This window comes from Oncorhynchus mykiss, chromosome 7, assembly GCF_057628025.1.
Source record: "Oncorhynchus mykiss isolate SJ-2025 chromosome 7, ASM5762802v1, whole genome shotgun sequence".
Lineage (NCBI taxonomy): Eukaryota > Metazoa > Chordata > Actinopteri > Salmoniformes > Salmonidae > Oncorhynchus > Oncorhynchus mykiss.
This window is the reverse complement of record NC_143028.1, coordinates 45004400-45030979: the sequence shown is the minus strand read 5'-3', so window position 1 is coordinate 45030979 and position 26580 is coordinate 45004400. Positions and strand designations below refer to the sequence as shown.

The following is a 26580-nucleotide window of genomic DNA, read 5'->3' as shown; positions in this document are numbered from 1 at the left end:
ACATGTTGCAGTCACCACTATGCTTGAAAATATGGAGAGTGGTACTCAGTAATGTGTTGTATTGGATTTCGCCCAAACATAACCCTTTTTGTAAAAAATAAAATAAAATAAAAAAAGGTAATTGCTTTGCCAAATTTTTTGTCGTTTTTGTTTAGTGTCTTGTTGCAAACAGTTCACATGTTTTTGAATATTTTTGTTCCGTACAGGGACCCTTCTTTTTCCTCAATTAGGTTAGTATTGTCATGTAACTACAATGTTGTTAATCCAGCCTCAGTTTTCTCCTATCATAACCAAGTCTAACCGTTTTAAAGTCACCATTGGCCTCATGGTGAAATCCCTGAGCGGTATCATTCCTGTCCGGCACCTGAATTAGGAAGGACGCTTGTATCTTTGTAGTGGCTGGGTGTAAAAATAGACCATCCAAAGTGTAATTAATAATTTCACCATGCTCAAAAGGGATAGTCAATGTCTGCTTTTTTAACCATCTACCAATAGGTGCCCTTCTTTGCGAGGCATTGGAAAACTTCCCTGTACTTTGTGGTTGAATCTGTGTTTGAAATTCACTGCTCGATTGAGAGACCTAACAGATAATTGTATGTGTGGGGTACAGAGATGAGGTTGTCATTCAAAATAATGTTAAACACTATTATTGCACACAGAGTCCATGCAACTTGTGACTTGTTAAGCTCATTATTACTCCGGAACGTATTCAATCTTGCCATAACAAAGGTGTTAAATACTAACTGACAAGACATTTCATCTTTTCATTTTTAATTCATTTGCAAACATTCATAAAGCCTAATTCCACTGACATTATGGGGTAGTGTGTGCAGGCCAGTGACACATTCAAATTTAAACCATTTAAAATTCAGGCTATAACAACAAAATGTGGAAAAAGTGAAAGGGTTTGAATACTTTCTGTAGGCACTGTATGTCATACTGTCGTAAAAAAATATGCAAATAAAGACTTGTAAAACTGTTCATGGAGGGTTCTAGGAAGGAACACTTCAAAGATAAAAGGGTTCTTTGTAGAACCCTTTATAGAGGGTTCTAAGTAGAATCCTCTGCAAAGGGTTCAACCAAGCACCAAAAAGGGTTTCCCTATGGCTACAAACCCAAACTAATTAGCACCTTTTTTTCCTAATACAGCACTGCGGCCCCATCGTTGTGGATAGGGGTATGCACCCACCCAAACAACTCCTTGGTCTTGGTGATGTTGAGGGAGAAGTTGTCGTCCTGACCTCCTCCCTGTAGGCTGTCTCATTGCCGTTGGAAATCAGGGCTACCCCCGTCGTGTCATCAGCAAACTTGATGATAGTGTCATGCGTGGCCACACCGTCATGGGTGAACAGGGAGTACAGGAGCTCCCATGTTATTGCCTACTCTTACCACCTGGGGAAGTCCAGGATCCAGTTGCAGAGGGAGGTGTTCAGTCCCAGGGTCACGAGCCTGGTGATGAGCTTGGAGGGGACTTTGGTGTTGAATACTGAGCTGTAGTCAAACAGCCTCCTCACATAGCTATTCCTCTTTTCTAGGTGGGAGAGGGCAGTGTGGAGGGCAAATGAGATTGCATCCTCTGTGGATCTGTTGGGGCGGTATGCAAATTGGAGTGGGTCCAGGGTTTCTGGGATGATGAGTCCCATGACTACAAGTTAATCTGCCTCAGCTTAAGCCCATTCTAATGGGAAGCTGCTACACCAAGTGCTAACAGTCAGTATCTGGATAATATATGTGAAATGCTTGATAATATAAGTGATATCAACAGAGCAGTATAGTGTCTGGGTGATTTAAATATTGACTGGCTCTCATCAAGCACTTTTTGCCAGTCCTGTCTGGTCCAGCGACGGTGGGTTTTTGCCTATAGGCTACGTTGTTGCCGGTGATGTCTGGTGAGGACCTGCCTTACAACAGGCCTACAATCCCTCAGTCCAGCTTCTCTCAGCCTATTGCGAACAGTCTTAGCACTGGAGGGAGGGATTGTGCGTTCCTGGTGTAACTCGGGCAGCTGTTGTTGCAATCCTGTACCTGTCCCGCAGGTGTGATGTTCGGATGTACCGATGCTGTGCAGGTGGTTACACGTGGTCTGCCACTGCGAGGACAATCATCTGTCCGTCCTGTCTCCCTGTAGCGCTGTCTTAGGCGTCTCACTGTACGGACATTGCAATTTATTGCCCTAGCAACATCTGCAGTCCTCATGCCTCCTTGCAACATGCCTAAGGCACATTCACACAGATGAGCAGGGACCCTGGGGATCTTTCTTTTGATGTTTTTCGGAGTCAGTAGAAAGGCCTCTTTAGTGTCCTAAGTTTTCATAGCTGTGACCTTAATTGCCTACCGTCTTTAAGCTGTTTGTATCTTAACCACCGTGCATGTTCATTAATCGTTGATGGTTCATTGAACAAGCATGGGAAACAGTGTTAAACCCTTTACAAAGAAGATCTATGAAGTTATTTGGATTTTTACGAATTATCTTTGAAAGACAGGTTCTTGAAAAGGGGACGTTTCTTTATTTTGCTGAGTTTAGAAAGTGTGTGCCATCAGGCCTGGAAGAAAGCTGAAGTCATTCTGCTACCCAAGAATAGTAAAGCCCCCTTTACTGACTCAAATAGCCAACCACTCAGCCTGTTACCAACCCTTAGTAAACTTCCTGGAAAAAAATGGATACAATCCTATTTCTCAGTAAACAAATCGACAACAGATTTTCAGCACACTTATTGGGAAGGACACTCAACAAGCACAGCACTGATGATTGGCTGAGAGAGATTGATAATACCATGATTGTGGGGGCTGTCTTGTTAGACTTCAGTGCAGCTTCTGACATTATTGACCATGAAAAAAATTGTGTTATGGCTTTACAGGAATTCCCCAGGGTAGATGTTTAGGCCACTTACTTTTTCAATCTTTTTTGAGTAAAGTGTGTATGTATGTGGATGCCTCAACACTATACATGGCAGCTACTACAGCAACTGAAATGACTGCAACACTTAAAGAGCTGTAGTTAGTTTCAGAATTGGTAGCAAGGAATTTGTTAACCCTGAATATTTCCAAAACTAAAAGCATTGTATTTGGGACAAATCATTCACTAAACCCTGAACCTCAACTACATCTCGTAATGAATAATGTGGAAATTGAGCAAGTTGAGGTAACTAAACTGCTTGGAGTAACCCTGTATTGTAAACTGTCATGGTCAGAACATATTGATACAACAGCAGCTAAGATGGGGAGAAGTCTGTCCATAATAAAGCATCTTAACAACGCTATCAACAAGGCAGGTCCTACAGGCCCTAGTTTTGTCACACCTAGACTACTGTTCAGTAGTGTGGTCAGATGCCACAAAGATGAACATAGGAAAATTGCAGTTAGCTCAGAACAGGGCAGCACGGCTGGCCCTTACAAGTACACGGAGAGCTAACATTAATGACATGCATGTCAATATCTCATGGCTCAAAGTGGAAGAGAGTTTGACTTCATCACTCCTTATTTTTGTAATAGGTGCTGACAAGATGAATGTATACCCCACAAGACATGCCAGAGGTCTCTTCACAGTCCCCACATCCAGAACAGACTATGGGAGGCGCACAGTACTACATGGAACTCTATTCCACATCAGGTAACTGATGCGAGCAGTACAGTCAGGTAAAAACAAGGTACAAATACACCTTATGGAACAACGGGAACAGTGAAGAGACACACAAAAGGTACAGTGTCGGAACCGGTTTTATAGGATTTCACCTTGTTCCAACGTGATTCTCTCATGCCCTCAGATGCCCTTATAGAGCACACAATGCCCCTATTGACTAGAGAGAGCACTACTGTTTAAATTGTGGTTAACATACAGTCATGTGATCAATATATTTTACAATGGCAACCAAGATGTTCAATGTAGCCTTGTTTATCTGCATTTTGTGTGTGTATGTATGCATATCTCCTGAAATACACTGTTCCAAAAATGTGACCCATGTGAACATCCCATGATGTTGATGCGCACACCATATTCATTAAGACAGGCAGCCAGCCTTTCAGCCAATCTCAGGACGAGGCACAAGCTCACAACACGACTCGCCAGGGATTTCACCATGCTCTCCGGTGAGGCTTGAAATCTAATTCTCAGGTAATACTTTCTCCACTGGCCTTACGCAGCATTATTACTCTGCACTCAAACAGGATTTTCTCCCGTCCCAGAAGACTGGAGGGTTTTTTAATCTGACACAATAAAAGCTCAAGAAAACAATACACAATTTGATATCAAAGTACACATCATTGTGTAGAAAAAAAAGGAAATACACACCACATCCCTAAATGGAGTATATAGTGTAGTCCAGCAATGGAGTAGCAGATAAGGCCTAACAAACAAGCCATTACACTAACAGTCCCGAATGATGGAGGAAGTGGCTTCCTGAAAATTCATAGAAGAGGTAAACAAGGAAATCTAAATATACTACTGTAGGAGTGAGGGCACTGCAGGATAGGACAGGACAGCCAAACTGACTGGGAGGATCTGGGAATAAGGGGCGGAATATTCATCAAGTCTTAAAGAGATAAGCGTTCGCTCCTACAGGCTTGCTATATAAAGCAGGCAGACAGGTATGTAGTTGCTGTTCGATGTTAGAATGGGAAAACAAGTGACCGAAGCGACTGAGCGTGGTATGATAGTCGGTGCCAGGGTGGCGGTTCCAGGATCTCAGAAACATCCGGCCTCCTGGGCTTTTCACACACAACCGTGTCTAGGGTTTACCAAGAATGGTGCAACAAAACAAAAACATTCAGTCGGCAGCAGCCCTATGTGCGAAAACAGCTTGTTGATGAGAGGTCGAAGAAGAATAGCAAGCTAACAGGCAACAAACGGCAAAATAATGGCACTGTACAAGAGTGGTGTGCAGAACGGCATCTCGGAACGCACAACTTGTCGGTCCTTGTCACAGATGGACTATTGCAGCCACACCTATCAGATGAAAACAAGAAGCAGCAGCTCCAGTGGGCACGCAATCAAAACATGTTTAAATAGGCCTACATTCATTTTCATTTCATTGAATTTATATTAACTTTATTTTAAATATAGATATAGTAGCCCAGGCTATACAGTGTTGGCCCACAATGCACTTCTATGAATTCCCATGTGGTAACCAATTGTTAGTAAAACAGGCAATTTACCGTTAAATCCCCATAATTTGGTTACATACATTTCTGTTACTGATCAATTATTACATTTACCGTTCTCATTCTAGTTCATACCATAATTTACGTGCTCTGTGAGCAATGAGCATGTGTCTGGTTTCTCTGACCTGTTAATGTTGACTGAGTGCCTAAAATGCCTATTTTCAATAGCTTAGGCTACAACATTTCTCTCATTAGAGTCCTCTCTTTGAAGAACGTATGGCAATGCCATCGAATGATCGCAGCAGCAGGGTTTGTGACGTTTCACAAATATTTAGGGAAAAGTGGGAGAAAACCCATCTGACTTTGTTTGAATGGTGTTGTGCGTCGAAATAGGATGTGTATTACATTTTTTAGATGCAGAACAGCCAACAGGACATGGTAGACATATCTTTATTATGACTCCGTGACATATCCTCTCCGACATGGTGTTTCTTAATTTGTTGATTCATATTTATAAGTAATAACCTGAATAATAATAATAATAATAATAAATTGCCACGATAATAACAAAGTTTCAAAAATGTTTTTATTAAGTAGCATATCCATGTAAACAAGCGTATAAACAGAATTGTGACCTCAAAATGATGGAGTGCCTTCAGAAAGTATTCATACTACTTGATTTATTCCACATCTTGTTGTGTTACAGCCTGAAATCAAAATATATATATATATATATAAATATATCATTTTTTTCTTCAGCCACCCATTTCATGGCTTGGTTTTTTGCTCTGACATGTATTGTCAACTGTGGGACCTTATATAGACAGGTGTGTGCCTTTCCAAATCATGTCCAATCGATTTAATTTAAATCAGGTGGACTCCAATCAATTGTAGAAACATCTCCAAGATGACAGAAACAGGATGCACCTGAGCTCAATTTCGAGTCTCATAGAAAAGGGTCTGAATACTTATGTAAATTAGGTATTTCGGGTAAAAAAATGTTTTCTAAAAACCTGTTTTCACTTTGTTATTATGGGTTATTGTGTATGTACTATGCAGAAACACTCCCCTGACAGAGCTTGAGAGGATCTGCAGAGAAGAATGGGAGAAACTCCCCAACTACAGGTGTGCCAAGCTTGTAGCCTCATACCCAAGAAGAAAAAGCTGCAATCGCTGCCAAAGGTGCTTCAACAAAGCACTGAGTAAAGGGTCTGAATACTTATGTAAATGTGACATTTCAGGTTTTATGGTTATTGTTTTTGTTATTATGGGGTATTGTGTGTAGATTGATGAGGGAAAATACTATTTATTCCATTTTAGAATAAGGCTTTAAAATGGCGGCGGATGAAAAGGCAGACGTTTTACGTGCACCCAGCCGATTGTGTTTTTTTGTTTGTTTAATTGGGTTGTTTTTAACTTACTCGTTTACTAATTTTTAACATAATGTACAAAGGACTGCGGTTACTCACCACGGACTAGCAGAATCCTTGTTCCTTCATGACTCTGACGAGCCCGACGCAAAGGATATGACTGCTTCCTCGGAAACAGGCCCTGATGCCGTCATCTGCGTGAAGAAGAGACGAGAAAGAGGGGCCGAAGGGCGGGCTGCCCTCCGAGAATTCGTAGGCGATTGAATAAACCCCCACTTCTCTCAATTCTGCTAGCAAATGCGCAGTCCTTGGAGAATAAAATCGACGAGTTAAGCGGAAGATTAAACTAACAATGGGTAATTTCAAGGAGCGGGACACTAACCCGGAAGCTTATAAGGAATCCCGCTATGCCCTCCGACGAAAAATCAAACAGGCAAAGTGTCAATACTAAGATCGAATCATACTACACCGGCTCTGACACTTGTCGGATGTGGCAGGGCTTGCAAACTATTAAAGACTACAAAATAAATCACAGCCGAGAGCTACCCAGTGACATGAGCCTACCAGACAAGCTAAACTACTTCTATGCTCGCTTCAAGGAAAATAACACTGAAACATACATGAGAGAACCAGCTGTCCTGGAGGACTGTGTGATGATGCTCTCCGCAGCTGATGTGAGTAAGACCTTAAACAGGTCAACATTCACAAGGTCGCAGGACAAGACAGATTACCAGGACGTGTGCTGCAAGCATGTGCTGACCAACTGGAAAATGTCTTCACTGACATTTTCAACCTCTCTCTGTCCAATCTAATACCAACATAGTACCTGTGCCCAAGAACACGAAGGTAACCTGCCTAAATGACTGCCGACCTGTAGCACTCACGTCTGTAGCCTTGAAGTGCTTTGAAAGGCTGGTTATTGCTCACATCAACACCATCATCCCAGAAACCCTAGACCCACTCCAATTTGTATACCGCCCCAACAGAGCCACAGATGATGCAGTCTCTATTGCACTCCACACTGCCCTTTCCCACCTGGACAAAAGGAACACGTATGTGAGAATGCTATTCATTGACTACAGCTCAGCGTTCAACACACTACTTCCCTCAAAGCTCATTAATAAGCTAAGGACCCTGGGACTAAACACCTCCCTCTGGAACTGGATCCTGGACTTCCTGACGGGTCGCCCCCAGGTGGTAAGGGTAGATAACACATTCGCCATGCTAATCCTCAACACAGGGGACCCTCAGAAGTGCGTGCTCAGTCCCCTCCTGAACTCCCTGATCACTCATGACTGCATGGCCAGGCAGGACTCCAATACCATTATTACATTTGCCGATGACACAGTGGTAGGCATGATTACCGACAACGACGAGACAACCTATAGGGAGGAGGTCAGAGAGCTGGCAGTGTGGTGCCAGGACAACAACCTCTCCTTCAACATGATCTAGACAAAGGAGATGATTGTGGACTACAGGAAAAAGAGGACCGAGCACGCCCCCATTCTCATCGACGGGGCTGCAGTGGAGCAGGTTGAGAGCTTCAAGTTCCTTGGTGTCCCCGTCACCAACAAACTATCATGGTCCAAGCACACCAAGACAGTTGTGAAGAGGGCAAGACGAAACCGTTTCCCCCTCAGGAGACTGAAAAGATTTGACATGGGTCCTCAGATCCTCAAAAGGTTCTACAGCTACACCATCGAGAGCATCCTGACTGGTTGCATCACTGCCTGGTATGGCAACTACTCAGCCTCCGACCAAAAGGCACTACAGAGGGTAGTATGAACGGCCCAGTACATCACTGGGGCGAAGCCTCCTGCCATCCAGGACCTCTATACCAGGCGGTGTCAGAGGAAGGCCCTAAAAATTCTCCAGCCACCCTAGTCATAGACTGTTCTCTCTGCTACCGCACGGCAAGCCAAGTCCAGGTCCAAGAGGCTTCTAAACAGCTTCTACCCCAAAACCATAAGACTCCTGAACATCTAGTCAAATGGCAACCCAAACTATTTGCATTGCCCCCCGTCCCCCTCTTTACACCACTGCTTCTCTCTGTTGTTATCTATGCATAGTCACTTTAATAACTCTTCCTACATGTACATACTACCTCAACTAACCGGTGCCCCCTCACATTGACTCTGTATCAGTACCACCCTGTATATATAGTCTCGCTATTATTATTTTACTGCTGCCCTTTAATTACTTGTTACTTTTATCCCTTATTCTTATCCATATTTTTGGGGAAACTGCATTGTTGGTTAGGGGCTCATAAGTAAGCATTTTTACTGTTGTATTCGGCGCATGTGACTAATAAAATTTGATAACTTAACAAAAGTGTGGGTAAAAGTCAAAAAAGTCAAGGTTTCTGAATACTTTCCAATAAATTCAGGACATAAAGTTCATTCTTTGACACATTCTTTGTAGTTTTACTTTAATGCCTTAATGCAAACAGGATGCATGTTTAGGAATATATTTTCTGAACAGGCTTACTTTTTTTCACTCTGTCAATTAAATTAGTATTGTGGAGAAACTACAATGTTGTTGATCCCTCCTCAGTTTTCTCCTATCACATCCATTAAACTCTATATATGTTTTTATTTATTTTCTCCCAAATTTCGTGATATCCAATTGGTAGTTACAGTCTTGTCTCATTGCTGAAACTCATTGCTGAAACGAGAGCCGTGCATCCTCTGAAACACAACCCAACCAAGCCGCACTGCTTCTTGTCACAAAGCCCACTTAACCCGGAAGCCAGCCACACCAATGTGTCGGAGGAAACACCATACACCCGGTGACCGTGTCAGCGCGCACTGCGCCCAGCCCGCCACAGGAGTCGCTAGTGCGCGATGGGACAAGAACATCCCTGCTGGCCAAACTCTCCCCTAACCCAGACAAAGCTGGGCCAATTGTGCACCGCCCCATGGGACTCCCGGTCGCCGGCCGGCTGCGAAAGAGCCTGGGCTTGAACCCAGAATCTCTAGTTGCAGAGCTAGCACTGTGATGCAGTGCCTTAGGCCACTGCGCCACTAAAAAGTCTCCATTAGCCTCATGGTGAAATCTCTGAGCTGTTTCCTTCCTCTCCTCACCATCCAAAGTGTAATTAATAACTTCACCATGCTCAAAGGGATATTCAATGTCTCCTTTTGTATTTTGACCCATCTACCAATAGGTGCTCTTCTTTGGAGACATTGAAAAAAAAACTTGGTCTTTGTGGTTGAATCTGTGTTTGAAAAGCACTGCTCGATTGAGGGACCTTACAGATAATTGTATGTGTGGGGTACAGAGATGGGTTGGTCATTAAAAAATGATGTTAAAACTTATTATTGCACACAGAGTGAGTCCATGCAACTTTGTGACTTAAGCACATTTTTATTTAGGCTTGCCATAACAAAGGTCTTGAATACTTATTAATCAATACATTTCAGCTTTTAATTTGTAATCATTTCTAAAAACATAATTCCACCTGGACATTAATGGGATATTGTGTGTAGGCCAGATCTAGTTGTAAATTCTAGCTGTAGCACAAAAACATGTGGAAAAAGTAAAAGGGTGTGAATAGTTAGAGATGAGTAGAGTTCCAGAATACAACCTACTGTTCACCCCAGCCTGGAACAAGAGTAACACACACTGTTCATTAGAGATCTGTGAATGACTAAAAGCATGCAGGCCAGACCAGGGCAGGCCAGACCAGGGCAGACCAGGGCAGGCCAGACGAGATGACTGTACTAAGAGCTCTCTGTCTCTGCCCTGAAGACATCAGTACAAGCCTCTAATGAGACTCTTTAATGAGTGGTTAAATTGAGGGACTGGCCTGTAGGCTAACGTTTGCGCTGACTCTGATCGATAAGCATGACATTTGCGTTCTCAACCATCTTCTAATTACATTTCAACCAGGATAGAGGAGCATTCCAATGTGGTTGTGTTCTAGGGGAAATACCCCTTGGTGGACTTTGGGGAAGAGATGGGGAGAGCCTGGAGAGATGCCTATTGATTGATTGATTTGTTTGTGCTGTGCCTCTGGTGATAGCATGCGCTGCCTGGCTTGGGGCCGGCTTTCCTCAGCCATCAATTAAGCCTGGTGACACTTTTACCATCTTTAACATCAATCCTGCCCCTAAGAGTAACATAGCAACTAGAGCTCTGGGGGGGCGTGGCGGGAGGCGGGTCTCCAGTGGGACCCTGGGGTATTGAGAGACACGACCCATCCAACAACCTTCTCCTCCCACACACACACACACACACACACACGTACACGAAGCTGTATATACCCATCACTGACCACTAATTCTAGCCCTTATCTTATTTTTTTGGACAGACATCTTGACACACAAAGAAAATAATGATCTTAGCTATGCTATGTTCTACATCACTCTGCTGGGCTCCTCGGCTGTGTGTAATGGCCCTCTTCTGCCTGTCTGATATGTCTCCAGGAGGGGCCAGAGCACTGGGATCAATTACACATGCAATTACTGCAGCAGGACACTGTCTCAGGACTACACCATTGAACCGCTGATGACCCCTCTCTCTGTACACACTCACAGTTGTCTCATTGGGGTCAGAGGGCTGATCATGCTGAGGGAATCTGACACAAAAACAAAAGCGTATGACAGTTGTTGGTGCTCATCCTTGCATAAGCCCAGACCCTGCAGCAAGATACGTACTGTACTTTAGAGGAGCTGGACACCCCCACTCCAGTCCCGTTCATTAATAAACACAATCCTGACAGGATTTGAACACACCCCAGCCCAGCCATTTCACAAGGTTCCTGGCTTGAATGAATACAAAGAAAAATAATCCTTTATCAGTGTTATACTCCCTCTCCAGTCCTGGCTGGCTGTTCCGTGTCCACTCTGTTATTCCTGCTCAACATCACATTCCCCTGTTCCACTGACTGCACAGCACACTGGGGCACCATATGGCTCCATGCTGCTCTAGTTTCCTCCCAGAGACTGCTGCTGCCCAGCGACTCAGACAGGCAAGTCAGAGCCAAACCCAGTATGTAGTGTGTGGCTGTGGCTTGTGGTAGGGCAGGCTACCTGTACTAATGAGCAGAAGGGAGGAACCTCCTGAGCGCGTGGTTCTCTTTGCTCTGTCATGTTCACTAGGGGGTACAGGGGTCTGAGCCATTGTATGTGGATGGGCCGGAGCTCATTTAGGACCCCCACAATAGGTCATGCAACACAGAAGATGGCGAGAAGAGAGGGAAAAATATGGGAGGGGGTGGAGAGAAGGGGACCGTTAGATGAAAAGAGGAAGATAAACACTTTAGACATTTTACTCTAATCTCTCATTTTCTCTCCAGCATGGGAGGCAGGATGGAATGCTGCGTGTTAGCACAACCTTTCATAACCATATGACAAAATAGCTGTGGCTGAAATAGCCAAATCCACTCATTTGAAGGAGTGTCCACATACTTCTTTTTTAGATATAGTGTATTTAGGCTATATCTTGATGACTTTGACAGTCATTGTGATTGTGAACCCAAGGACCTGTCAATCGCCGAGGCCGGTACATTTTTGTCCAATCTGATTACAGTATAATATGCTTCACTGTTGTTTTACACTCTTTCACTCTCTTTTAAGTGGATAGCCTTTTGGACCAGAGATGACATCATAGAGGTGTCATCACTTTGAAAGAGGTTCTTGTTGTGTATATATAGTGTTTTATCACCTCCTTCAAAAGAGTCACAACATGCTCCCATGGATTGCATCTGATTCTACAGTACACATTTGACACTTCATGGTGGTCCATCGCCAAACTGACAAACATATTTCATACATTTTCACTGATCTAACAGTGTCCATAACTCTTTGAAATTTATCGCTTCCTATCACTTCCTTTCCTGTCTGTCCATCCTTCAAAAGTCATGTAGAGTTGTATGACTAGACATTTGTAAAGTACTATGAAAGTGCACACACACACACACACACCCCAAAGTTCTTAGGCCGCCCAGAGGCTAAAATTGTCTGCATTGGTGGATGATGACATCTGACCACCCACATTCCCCCAGAGCAGGTTCATCAGCATGTGTAGCATAGGCCTGACTCTCTCTTCCACTCTCTATCCATCTCTCTCTGTCTCCGTCTCCTCCACTCTGGATCTCCTGCTACATCAAAGTTAATAAAAAGCACGTTCGTAGTTCCTCCTCCTATTCCCAAATCCCATTGATTAGATCAAAGCTGACAGGTCATGCCTGTCTCCCATTCTCAGACCTCACAGTCAGAGTCTGCTTCTTATTTAGGCTTGGACATAAACAAAATTCAGTTATGGTTTGTTTGATGCCAACAGTGACGAGGAGAAAATAATCGACACAGTTGCATATCGCAACATTATAACGTCGATAGTTTGACTCCAACTATCGATTTGTAAAACAAACAGCTGCTATGGTTAGATAGCGTTAGTTAGCGCTAGTCGGCTGTACCTGCGGCAGGTATTTTTCAGCCTATAGCTTGTTCTCCAGCATTTTTGTAAATAGTGAGACAAATGGCTTTCAGCACTTTGATTTCCCTGACTAATCAAAACTAATTTTCTCATGCTCTCTCGTCTCTCTGCAGCAGGCACATAGTGAGCAATCTGTTTGGAACGTTAAATTGCAATAAATATAGAAATGTATAAATCACCATACATATCGTATCGGCACCTAAGTATTGTGATCCTGGCCCTAGTCTCCAATATTGACAGAGTATGCAACAGCAAAACGTAAACATGCCGTAGTTGACAGTACAGTTCTCTCTCTGGAGCCTAAATACAGAGTTTGCATTCCCCGAATGGGGATTCAAATATATTACCTGTAATGAAGGCAAAGCTTTTAGTCGAGTCAGTGATCCATCATGGTCTCGATAAATAAAACAAAGCCCCTCCCCAAAGAGAGAAATGTCATCATCAGCAGTTAGAGAGAGAGAGAGAGAGAGACTAAGGGAGAGAAAGAGAGATGGGCTGGTCCATTTTTAGCCTAGTGAGCCTGTCTAACTTGATTTTTTTTGTGTGCTAAATGATAATTATGTGGCTAATAAATGGGGGGCCTCAAGAACAAAATAAATGGTCCGGTGTTTCAGAACCGCCAGAGCCGATTTCTGGTCCCAGTCCCCCCCTGGGAGACTAGCCACAGACACACACTGTAATCAGATCCTATGCTACATACTTCACAGCACACATCCCTGTTCCCTCACACACTGTATACTGCCCCATTGTCAAGACACTGTCTGCTGCAGTGATACATCACACACACCTTTCACATCAGCATTGAGATGAGCCGATAAGAGCCAAAACAGATGCCCTTCCGTTACGGTCAACAAAGATCAATCGGTAATAGGAGGGTTCAGTGTAAGAAGGCCTTCTTCCTGAGATGAAGTACAGTCGAGCCAGAGACAGAGAGCCAGGCAAGCACCCTGAGTGTCTGTCATAGACAGCAGAGCCTGAGCAGGTCTGGGACAGGGGCAGGAATCCAGAGGCAGCGAGCCAGGCAAGCACCCTGAGTGTCTGTCATAGACAGCAGAGCCTGAGCAGGTCTGGGACAGGGGCAGGAATCTAAAGCATGTGGTTGTGATGAAGGCAGGGAGGGCACAGCATTTACAAAGAACCTGCCTTAACATTGACATGCTAGTGAGGCTGAGGGTATCCAGGAAGCTGCTGCTGTACCAGTTACAGTAAGAAATCCATGATCCAGGTCTATGTTAAAACACACAGGGATGGGCTTCTCTGGGTGAGGATATGCCAGGTTCTCTTATCCAGTCAAATCAGTGCACAGCTGAAACTCTCACACTTGTCAATGTCACACAGCAGCAGTTTGAAATATGAGATTTGAACATGTTAGTTCGTAGTCCATGGTTTACAGTTCAAAGCAGAAACACATCTAGGCTAAACATTGTGAATCCTAGAGAGAGGAGTTGAGCTGTGGCCCAGTGTCCCAAGTGTGTGTGGCTGTTGGATTCCACTGTGGCGGCTTCAGCTCCCTCCACAGGGGTCTGGGTGTCCATCTGTTCCAATAGAGTTTGGGTGCCAGCCCGCTATGACTAATGAGCTATTAACCACTGCTTTACCACTGGCTTCCCCAAACAACACTCTACCACAGACACAACTGACTAACCCAAAACAGACACTACCACAAAATGGGACACACTCGCCCAAAACCTTGCCCAAGAACAGACACTGTTGCCTTGCCCCAAAACAAAACACCATTGCCAAGACTTCAGTTCACATTTTATGACTGCTCTGCTCAACCTGAACTGCCAACGAAAATGCATCGTCCATGAAAACATCACTAAAACCCAGAGTGTCTGTAAAACCTCCCTCCGCTCTGCTTCTCTGCATTGCAGGCCTAATAAACTGTCTCAGAGCTGGGCATTGAGTCCCAGCGCTGTCTTAACATTACATCTGAGGATGACAGTGTTTCTGAGCTGCTAACGTCAAGTTGTTGATATTGCGGCTTACCTCCAAATATCAAATAGAAGTGAATTGGCCTCCGGATAGAAACATATTAACATCATTGTTTTATCAAGCAAGGGAAGGAAAGAGAAGTTATTGATTTGACTTCTCTAAAAGGTATGAAACTGGAAGCACTTACTACCACTGTAAGTCGCTCTGGAATAGAGAGTCTGCTAAATTACTAAAGTGTAAAAATGTCTTGTGCTGATAAATAATAAAACTATTTCCCACTGCTCTCTCCAAAAACAGGATGTACAGAATACTGCTAGCTGGAAAACAGATCAGAAATGAAAAAAGTCAGGAGGCAGAAAGGAGGAAGCACAGGGGAGAGGTAAGTAAGGAGGCAGAGAGGAGGGAGCACAGGGGAGAGGTAAGTAAGGAGGCAGAGAGGAGAGAGCACAGGGGAGAGGTAAGTAAAGGAGGCAGAGAGGAGGGGGCACAGGGGAGAGGTAAGTAAGGAGGCAGAGAGGAGGGAGCACAGGGGAGAGGTAAGGAGGCAGAGAGGAGGAAGCACAGGGGAGAGGTAAGTAAGGAGGCAGAGAGGAGGAAGCACAGGGGAGAGGTAAGTAAGGAGGCAGAGAGGAGGAAGCACAGGGGAGAGGTAAGTAAGGGGGCAGAGAGGAGGAAGCACAGGGGAGAGGTAAGTAAGGAGGCAGAGAGGAGGAAGCACAGGGGAGAGGTAAGTAAGGGGGCAGAGAGGAGGAAGCACAGGGGAGAGGTAAGTAAGGAGGCAGAGAGGAGGAAGCACAGGGGAGAGGTAAGTAAGGAGGCAGAGAGGAGGAAGCACAGGGGAGAGGTAAGTAAGGAGGCAGCACAGGAGGGAGCACAGGGGAGAGGTAAGTAAGGAGGCAGAGAGGAGGGAGCACAGGGGAGAGGTAAGTAAGGAGGCAGAGAGGAGGAAGCACAGGGGAGAGGTAAGTAAGGAGGCAGAGAGGAGGGAGCACAGGGGAGAGGTAAGGAGGCAGAGAGGAGGAAGCACAGGGGAGAGGTAAGTAAGGAGGCAGCACAGGGGAGAGGTAAGTAAGGAGGCAGAGAGCAGGGAGCACAGGGGAGAGGTAAGCAAGGAGGCAGCACAGGGGAGAGGTAAGTAAGGAGGCAGAGAGGAGGGAGCACAGGGGAGAGGTAAGTAAGGAGGCAGAGAGGAGGAAGCACAGGGGAGAGGTAAGTAAGGAGGCAGAGAGGAGGGAGCACAGCGGAGAGTTAAGTAAGGAGGCAGAGAGGAGGGAGCACAGGGGAGAGGTAAGGAGGCAGAGAGGAGGAAGCACAGGGGAGAGGTAAGTAAGGGGGCAGAGAGGAGGAAGCACAGGGGAGAGGTAAGTAAGGAGGCAGAGAGGAGGGAGCACAGGGGAGAGGTAAGTAAGGAGGCAGAGAGGAGGAAGCACAGGGGAGAGGTAAGTAAGGAGGCAGAGAGGAGGAAGCACAGGGGAGAGGTAAGTAAGGAGGCAGAGAGGAGGGAGCACAGGGGAGAGGTAAGTAAGGAGGCAGAGAGGAGGAAGCACAGGGGAGAGGTAAGTAAGGAGGCAGAGAGGAGGGAGCACAGGGGAGAGGTAAGGAGGCAGAGAGGATGAAGCACAGGGGAGAGGTAAGTAAGGAGGCAGAGAGGAAGAAGCACAGGGGAGAGGTAAGTAAGGAGGCAGAGAGGAGGAAGCACAGGGGAGAGGTAAGTAAGGAGGCAGAGAGGAGGGAGCACAGGGGAGAGGTAAGGAGGCAGAGAGGAGGAAGCACAGGGGAGAGGTAAGTAAGGAGGCAGCACAGGAGGGAGCACAGGGGAGAGGTAAGTAAGGAGGCAGAGAGGAGGGAGCACAGGGGAGAGGTAAGTAAGGAGGCAGAGAGGAGGAAGCACAGGGGAGAGGTAAGTAAGGAGGCAGAGAGGAGGGAGCACAGGGGAGAGGTAAGTAAGGAGGCAGAGGGGAGGGAGCACAGGGGAGAGGTAAGTAAGGAGGCAGAGAGGAGGGAGCACAGGGGAGAGGTAAGTAAGGAGGCAGAGAGGAGGAAGCACAGGGGAGAGGTAAGTAAGGAGGCAGAGAGGAGGGAGCACAGGGGAGAGGTAAGGAGGCAGAGAGGAGGAAGCACAGGGGAGAGGTAAGTAAGGAGGCAGCACAGGAGGGAGCACAGGGGAGAGGTAAGTAAGGAGGCAGAGAGGAGGGAGCACAGGGGAGAGGTAAGTAAGGAGGCAGAGAGGAGGAAGCACAGGGGAGAGGTAAGTAAGGAGGCAGAGAGGAGGGAGCACAGGGGAGAGGTAAGTAAGGAGGCAGAGAGGAGGGAGCACAGGGGAGAGGTAAGTAAGGAGGCAGAGAGGAGGAAGCACAGGGGAGAGGTAAGGAGGCAGAGAGGAGGAAGCACAGGGGAGAGGTAAGGAGGCAGAGAGGCGGAAGCACAGGGGAGAGGTAAGTAAGGAGGCAGCACAGGAGGGAGCACAGGGGAGAGGTAAGTAAGGAGGCAGAGAGGAGGGAGCACAGGGGAGAGGTAAGTAAGGAGGCAGAGAGGAAGAAGCACAGGGGAGAGGTAAGTAAGGAGGCAGAGAGCAGGGAGCACAGGGGAGAGGTAAGCAAGGAGGCAGCACAGGGGAGAGGTAAGTAAGGAGGCAGAGAGGAGGGAGCACAGGGGAGAGGTAAGTAAGGAGGCAGAGAGGAGGAAGCACAGGGGAGAGGTAAGTAAGGAGGCAGAGAGGAGGGAGCACAGGGGAGAGTTAAGTAAGGAGGCAGAGAGGAGGGAGCACAGGGGAGAGGTAAGGAGGCAGAGAGGAGGAAGCACAGGGGAGAGGTAAGTAAGGGGGCAGAGAGGAGGAAGCACAGGGGAGAGGTAAGTAAGGAGGCAGAGAGGAGGGAGCACAGGGGAGAGGTAAGTAAGGAGGCAGAGAGGAGGAAGCACAGGGGAGAGGTAAGTAAGGAGGCAGAGAGGAGGAAGCACAGGGGAGAGGTAAGTAAGGAGGCAGAGAGGAGGGAGCACAGGGGAGAGGTAAGGAGGCAGAGAGGAGGAAGCACAGGGGAGAGGTAAGTAAGGAGGCAGAGAGGCGGGAGCACAGGGGAGAGGTAAGGAGGCAGAGAGGAGGAAGCACAGGGGAGAGGTAAGTAAGGAGGCAGCACAGGAGGGAGCACAGGGGAGAGGTAAGTAAGGAGGCAGAGAGGAGGAAGCACAGGGGAGAGGTAAGTAAGGAGGCAGAGAGGAGGAAGCACAGGGGAGAGGTAAGTAAGGAGGCAGAGAGGAGGAAGCACAGGGGAGAGGTAAGTAAGGAGGCAGAGGGGAGGGAGCACAGGGGAGAGGTAAGTAAGGAGGCAGAGAGGAGGGAGCACAGGGGAGAGGTAAGTAAGGAGGCAGAGAGGAGGGAGCACAGGGGAGAGGTAAGTAAGGAGGCAGAGACGAGGAAGCACAGGGGAGAGGTAAGTAAGGAGGCAGAGAGGAGGAAGCAGGAGGAGTACTGTAGCCTTCTGTCAGTAGTGTCAGTGTGGATTCTCTGCTCCTCCCCAAACGACAGGAGGGAACAATTATGCAGACAATGTTCTGCAGCCGACACAACTGAGGATGCACTGCATCAATCACACAGAAAGCCTGCAGGACCGCACACACGACCACTCAGACGCAAAAACACACACCAGTCCTCACCCAGTGACAGAATCTAATCTCCCAGTAGCAGTACCCTGCTGACACTGATGCCTCTCATTAGCATGAATACACCAACCCACCAATAACAACAGGGCACACCCAGGCAGTGTGGGTATGGGGGGAACGTATTGTGGTGTGTGTGTGTGTGTGTGGGGGGGTAATAATCCCCTCTTCAGCAAACAGGAAATGAGAGGCTGATCAGTCCTACAGAAGAGCAGGGTGATGCTGTGTCACCACTGACACACAGAGACGGGTGAGAGGTGAATGAGTGAGAGTTGTGTGAGTGTGAGAGGGGGGTGAGAGAGTGTGAGTGAGTGAGTGAGTGAGTGAGAGAGTGAGAGGTGAGTGAGAGGAACTGTTGTCTGGGCCTCTGGCAGTCTCTATGGGGGTGCCACAAGGTTCAATTCTCGTGCCGACTCTTTTCTCTGTATACAGTTGAAGTCGGACGTTTACATACACCTCAGCCAAATACATTTAAACTCAGTTTTCACAATTCCTGACATTTAATCCTAGTAAAAAATTCCCTGTTTTAGGTCAGTTAGGATCACCACTTTATTTTAAGAATGTGAAATGTCAGAATAATAGTAGAGAGAATTATTTCATTCATCTTTTATTTCTTTCATCACATTCTCAGTGGGTCAGAAGTTTATATACAGTCAATTAGTATTTGGTAGAATTGCCTTTAAAATGTTTGACTTCGGTCAAACGTGTCGGGTAGCCTTCCTCAAGCTTCCCACAATAAGTGGGAATTCCTCCTGAAAGAGCTGGTGTAACGAAGTCAGGTTTGTATGCCTCCTTGCTCGCACACGCTTTTTCAGTTCTGCCCACAGATCTTCTATAGGATTGAGGTCAGGGCTTTAATAGCAACTCCAATACCTTGACTTTGTTGTCCTTAAGCCATCTTGACACAACTTTGGAAGTATGCTTGGGGTCACTGTCCATTTGGAACACCCTTTTGCGACCAAGGTTTAACTTCCTGACTGATGTCTTGAGATGTTGCTTCAATATATCCACATCACATTCCATCCTCACGACGCCATCTATTTTGTGAAGTGCACCAGTCCATCCTGAAGCAAAGCACCCCCACAACATGATGCTGCCACCCCCGTGCTTCATGGTTGGGATGGTGTTCTTCGGCCTGCAAGCATCCCCCTTTTTTCTCCAAACATAAATGGTCATTATGGCCAAACAATTCTATTTTTGTTTCATCAGACCAGAGGACATTTCTCCAAAAAGTAAAATCTTTGTCCCCATGTCAGTTGCAAACCATAGTCTGGCTTTTTCTGGTGGTTTTGGAGCAGTGGCTTCTTCCTTGCTGAACGGCTTTTCAGGTTATGTCGATATAGGACTCGTTTTACTGTGGATATAGATACTTTTGTACCTGTTTCCTCCAGCATCTTCACAAGGTCCTTGCTGTTGTTCTGGGATCGATTTGCACTTTTCTCAACAAAGTACGTTCATTTCTAGGAGACAGAACGCTTCTCCTTCCTGAGAGGTATGACAGCTGCATGGTCCCATGGTGTTTATACTTGCGTACTATTGTTTGTACAGATGAACGTGGTAATTTCAGGTGTTTGGAAATTGTTCCCAAGGATGAACCAGAATGTGGAGGGCTACAATTTATTCTCTGAGGTCTTGGCTGATTTCTTTTGATTTTCCCATGATGTCAAGCAAAGAGGCACTGAGTTTGAAGGTAGGCCTTGAAATACATCCACAGGTGCACCTCCAATTGACTCGAATGATGTCAATTAACCTATCAGAAGCTTCTAAAGCCATGACATAATTTTCTGGAATTTTCCAAGCTGTTTAAAGGCACAGTCAACTGTGAATTATAAGTGAAATAATCTGTCTGTAAACAATTGTTGGAAAAATTACTTTTGTCATGAACAAAGTAGATGTCCTAACCAACTTGCCAAAAATATAGTTTTTAACAAGAAATGTGTGGTGGTTGAAAAACGAGTTTTAATGACTCCAACCTAAGTGTATGTATGTAAACTTCCGACTTCAACTGTATATCAATGATGTCACTCATGCTGTGGGTGATTCCCTGATCCACCTCTATGCAGACGACACCATTCTGTATACATCTGGCCCTTCTTTGGACACTGTTAACTAACCTCCAGATGAGCTTCAATGCCATACAACTCTCCTTCTGTGGCCTCCAACTGCTCTTAAATGCTAGTAAAATGAACTGCATAGTCTTCAACGGATCACTGCCCACACCCACCTGCCTGACTAGCATCACTACTCTGGACGGTTCTTACTTAGAATATGTGGACAACTATACAGTGCCTTGCGAAAGTATTCGGCCCCCTTGAACTTTGCGACCTTTTGCCACATTTCAGGCTTCAAACATAAAGATATAAAACTGTATTTTTTTGTGAAGAATCAACAACAAGTGGGACACAATCATGAAGTGGAACGACATTTATTGGATATTTCAAACTTTTTTAACAAATCAAAAACTGAAAAATTGGGCGTGCAAAATTATTCAGCCCCTTTACTTTCAGTGCAGCAAACTCTCTCCAGAAGTTCAGTGAGGATCTCTGAATGATCCAATGTTGACCTAAATGACTAATGATGATAAATACAATCCACCTGTGTGTAATCAAGTCTCCGTATAAATGCACCTGCACTGTGATAGTCTCAGAGGTCCGTTAAAAGCGAAGAGAGCATCATGAAGAACAAGGAACACACCAGGCAGGTCCGAGATACTGTTGTGAAGAAGTTTAAAGCCGGATTTGGATACAAAAAGATTTCCCAAGCTTTAAACATCCCAAGGAGCGCTGTGCAAGCGATAATATTGAAATGGAAGGAGTATCAGACCACTGCAAATCTACCAAGACCTGGCCGTCCCTCTAAACTTTCAGCTCATACAAGGAGAAGACTGATCAGAGATGCAGCCAAGAGGCCCATGATCACTCTGGATGAACTGCAGAGATCTACAGCTGAGGTGGGAGACTCTGTCCATAGGACAACAATCAGTCGTATATTGCACAAATCTGGCTTTTATGGAAGAGTGGCAAGAAGAAAGCCATTTCTTAAAGATATCCATAAAAAGTGTTGTTTAAAGTTTGCCACAAGCCACCTGGGAGACACACCAAACATGTGGAAGAAGGTGCTCTGGTCAGATGAAACCAAAATTGAACTTTTTGGCAACAATGCAAAACGTTATGTTTGGCGTAAAAGCAACACAGCTCATCACCCTGAACACACCATGCCCACTGTCAAACCTGGTGGTGTCAGCATCATGGTTTGGGCCTGCTTTTCTTCAGCAGGGACAGGGAAGATGGTTAAAATTGATGGGAAGATGGATGGAGCCAAATACAGGACCATTCTGGAAGAAAACCTGATGGAGTCTGCAAAAGACCTGAGACTGGGACGGAGATTTGTCTTCCAACAAGACAATGATCCAAAACATAAAGCAAAATCTAAAATCTAAACAACAAAAATAAACATATCCAGGTGTTAGAATGGCCAAGTCAAAGTCCAGACCTGAATCCAATCGAGAATCTGTGGAAAGAACTGAAAACTGCTGTTCACAAATGCTCTCCATCCAACCTCGCTGAGCTCGAGCTGTTTTGCAAGGAGGAATGGGAAAAAATGTCAGTCTCTCGATGTGCAAAACTGATAGAGACATACCCCAAGCGACTTACAGCTGTAATCGCAGCAAAAGGTGGCGCTACAAAGTATTAACTTAAGGGGGCTGAATAATTTTGCACGCCCAATTTTTCAGTTTTTGATTTGTTAAAAAAGTTTGAAATATCCAATAAATGTCGTTCCACTTCATGATTGTGTCCCACTTGTTGTTGATTCTTCACAAAAAAATACAGTTTTATATCTTTATGTTTGAAGCCTGAAATGTGGCAAAAGGTCGCAATGTTCAAGGGGCCCGAATACTTTTCGCAAGGCACTGTAAATACCTAGGTGTCTGGCTAGACTAAACTCTCCTTCCAGACGCACATTAAGCACCTACAATCCAAAGTTAAAACTAGAATCATCTTCCTATTTTGCAACAAAGCCTCCTTCACTCATGCTGCCAAACATACCATCGTAAAACTCAATATCCTACCAATCCTTGACTTTGGCGATGTAATTTACAAAATAGCCTCCAACACTCAGCAAATTGGATGCAGTCTATCACAGTGCCACCTGTTTTGTCACCAAAGCCCCATATACTACCCACCACTGCGAACCTGTATGCTCTCATTGGCTGGTCCTCGCTACATATTCGTCACCAAACCCACTGGCTCCAGGTCATCTATAAAAGTCTTTGCTAGGTAAAGCTCTGCGTTATCTCAGGTCACTGATCACGATAACAACACCCACCCGTAGCACGCGCTCCAGCAGATATATCTCACTGGTCATCCCCAAAGCCAACTCCTCCTTCGGTCGCCTTTCCTTCCAGTTCTCTGTTGCCAATGACTTGAACGAATTGCAAAAATCACTGAAGCTGGAGTCTTCTATCTCCCTCACTAACTTTAACCGTCAGCTATCAGAGCAGCTTTTCGATTGCTGCAGCTGTACAGCCCATCTGTAAATAGCCCATCCAACCAACTACCTACCTCATCCCCATATTTGCTTTTGTTTTTTTCTGCTCTTTTGCACACCAGTATTTCTACTTGCACATCCTCATCTGAACATCTATCACTCCAGTGTAAATTGCTAAATTGGAATTACTTCACCACTATTTGCCTATTTATTGCCTTACCTCCTTACTTCATTTGCACACACTGTGTACAGATGTTCTATTGTGTTATTGACTGTACGCTTGTTTATTCCATGTGTAACTCTGCGTTGTTGTTTGTGTCGCACTGCTTTGTTTTATCTTGGCCAGGTCGCAGATGTAGATGAGAACTTCACCTACCTGGTTAAATAAAAGGTAAAGACTTCAAGATCTGCCAACTGCTCATGTGGTCAGGAGAATGCTATCCGCCCAAAGGCTGTCCCATGATCTACTGCCCCAACAATGTGAAGCTCTAGTTTACACTGAGTGTCTGTGAATCCCACCAGCACAGTCATCTCTTTCACCTTCATCCCCAGAAGGGAGAAGCAGCAGTGTATTGATTTCTGCAGGTCAGACCCTGCCGGATTCACCTTCTGTACAGGATCATTGGGAGGCTGTTCTTTGTCCACCGGGTAGAAGCCTCAGCCAGATAGAGGCCCTTTCCAACCTCCGTGAGGGGTCAACCAAGCCGCTTAGCATTGCTGACAGCCTTGCTAGACTGCAGAGTCAAACCGAAGAAGTCATTGCGATATTCTCCCACACCATAATTGTAGATCAGTTCAGCCACAAAGTCATCATCCTCTGGCCCAAAGCCGACCATTTTCTTGCTCCATTTTCCATCATAAGGGCCCTTACAAGTTGCCTTACATCCTTATTCATGCCGAGCACATCTCGGTAAAAAGGTGGCCGTTTTGCTTGTGTCACCCACTTTGAAAATGAAATGCAAGGCTCGCCTCAAAGCCAAAATAATCCATGGGAGTTTGCTGTGTACTATACGACTATATATCACGCTCAGTTTGTCCATGTTGATTAACAAGCTTTGCCATATCGAAAAAAGAAAGGAGAAACAAGACTGAGAAAAAAACACAGAGGATCATTAGTATTACTGCCGAAACAGCAGTAACATTTCCTCAAGCGGAAACGCTTCTTCACAATCAACTGATCTAACACCACAGTCTGTAACACCACACCTGACCTCAAACTTATCAACATCAAAAGAAATCTTCCAATTTGACAGATTTACCAGAAGTCTGATCCATGAACCCATTTACCTCCTCTAGATCGTAAATTGAGTCCTCACCAGCTGCTATTGTATCAAAAGAGATGTCCATGTCCTTCTACTGATCCTCCTCAACTGAGGCCACAGACCCCTCACTCCCCTCAGCCACATCCCTCTGAACACTCCCCACTTGTACCCCATCACTCGTACCGGGCATCTCCTCCACTACCTAGGAGACTAGCCCCACCTGAAACCCATTACCCGTAGTGGACATCTCCTCCACTACCTGAGAGACTAGCTCCACCTGAACCCCATCACTCGTACGTACTGGGCATCTCACCAGTCTGGGGAAATGTTTCCCCAAATCCGTCCTTGCCTCCTACAACAATATTTTTCTGCTGCATAACAGACACTATGTTCCCTTCTGGTACAAGCTGCAACTCGGTACCCTCAACATGGACAACTTGCTCCTCAGCAACAGGTGCTTGTGGCTGCTCTACCACTGTCGGCCCACCTCTCCCTACATCAGTGGGCCCAGGTGTTACGAGGACCACCTGTGTCCCTCACTCCGCATTCTCCCTTTTCGGGCAAGCATGTCGCTTATGGCCAACATCCCCACACTCAAAACAGTGTTGACTACCCGTACTAGCATAAGCCATATACAGTCTGTTGTCATACTTGACTTTAAACAATACCTCCAAAGTCTGCTCCGGTGAGTCCAAAAACAAACAGCCGTCGCCGAAACATAACCTGTTTCAGAGCCAGGTGTTTGAAACGACAACCTGTTTCAGAGCTGGGTGTTCGCAACCCAACGGGACAATCTCAACAGAACTTGCAAACATCCTAATTCGCAATAACTCATGCTACAATAACTCATGCTACAATAACTCATGCTACAATAACTCATGCTACAATAACTCATGCTACAATAACTCATGCTACAATAACTCATGCTACAATAACTCATGCTACAATAACTCATGCTACAATAACTCATGCTACAATAACTCCCGCTCCAAGAGCTCATTGGCAAAATGAGGTACATTCGATGCAAACGCATAAGCAATGTTTTCATAGCCTACCTTCTCTCCTTTGGCGACCAGAAACTCCCCCACAGTGACAGTGGCTTCAGTAACACACCTAAAGCCGTGCTGAAGTGACAGGGATGGCGTCCCCATGCGGGTCGCCATCCCCGCCAAAACCAGGGAAATTCCGACAATAATTAATTCTACCACAAAAAGAAAAACAAAAACCTTAATCATGCGTAAAAAAGGCAAACCACCAAGAAAAGGAAACGAGAAAAAAAAAAACAGGCGATCTAACTCCAGACAACTCTCACACATACAATTCCCAGCATGCACCAAACACTCCCAGCATGACACACAGAGAGAGAGAGAGGGAGGTGCGAGAGAGGGAGAGATAGTAAATGTTGAGTGTAATTGAGTAAAAGTCTACTCTACCCACATGTCATCCTGTGCCTCAGTAGCTCACAGATCCTATACCCTGTCCTTTCTCCCACAGCCAACCAAAGTGAGGGGAAAGGAAGCAGACAGACACCTTCAGAGGGAGCTGTGTTTTGTAGAGCTCACAACACGAGCTCTGACAGAACACATTCCCTTCACGGATCAACGGAGAGCTGACAAGACGAAGAGAGGGGAGGAGAGCTGTTGTACCACACACACAGTACAGAGTGGTTTTTGACTGTCTGATCCATCTCAGCTCCTGATATAGTGTGGTAAAACTCTTCAGGCAGGCCTTAGTTACCTAGGCGTTGCCCTAGCACAGCTACACTGACACCAACTGATACCAGAGCCTCACCGGACATAGAGATCATACCAGCACATTCAATACAGTAGGTCTGAAATGGACCCAACCACAAATAAATGACAGCAGCTGAATACATGCTGGAGGTTAATTAAAAGATGTCCAATGTATTAATATTTTCTACATGCCATACCAGGTAACATGTTAGCTAGTCATGCAAATAAATGTTAGGACCACAATTCTACAGAGCATTGTAAAATGACCTTGATTAATATTCAACGTAGGTCTCCTAACTCTACATAGTCTGAACAGGGCATGACCGTTGACCTCTGGCTGTTTAGCGCTCAGTCTTGTATGCAGGTAGCCAGAAATATCCCAGGGTACAGCTGGTGTTTAGCTAGGCAGAACGAACCTGGATAAATAGACCACAACAATAGATCATGCCTCTCTCTGCCCTCGCTCGTCTTCAGCAGTCTCTGTGTGTGTGTGCGCGTGTGACTGAGTGTAACAAGCCGCCATATGTTGTCAGTCCGCTAGGCTGGGGGTTTTGCAGATCCAAGAAAGTTACGACTGTTCAGAATGATTATATGACAAGCAAT

General features: G+C 45.6%; 1 protein-coding gene and 1 pseudogene across 24 annotated transcripts in view; both read right to left on the bottom strand.

Annotated features, from left to right (window-relative positions):
• The window catches only part of magi1b (membrane associated guanylate kinase, WW and PDZ domain containing 1b), a 204890-nt gene that overhangs the window by 156905 nt on the left and 21405 nt on the right, over window positions 1-26580 (bottom strand). The gene's annotated exons all lie outside the window — the stretch shown is intronic.
• LOC149982559 (glyoxalase domain-containing protein 4 pseudogene) lies at window positions 23261-24126 on the bottom strand (annotated as a pseudogene).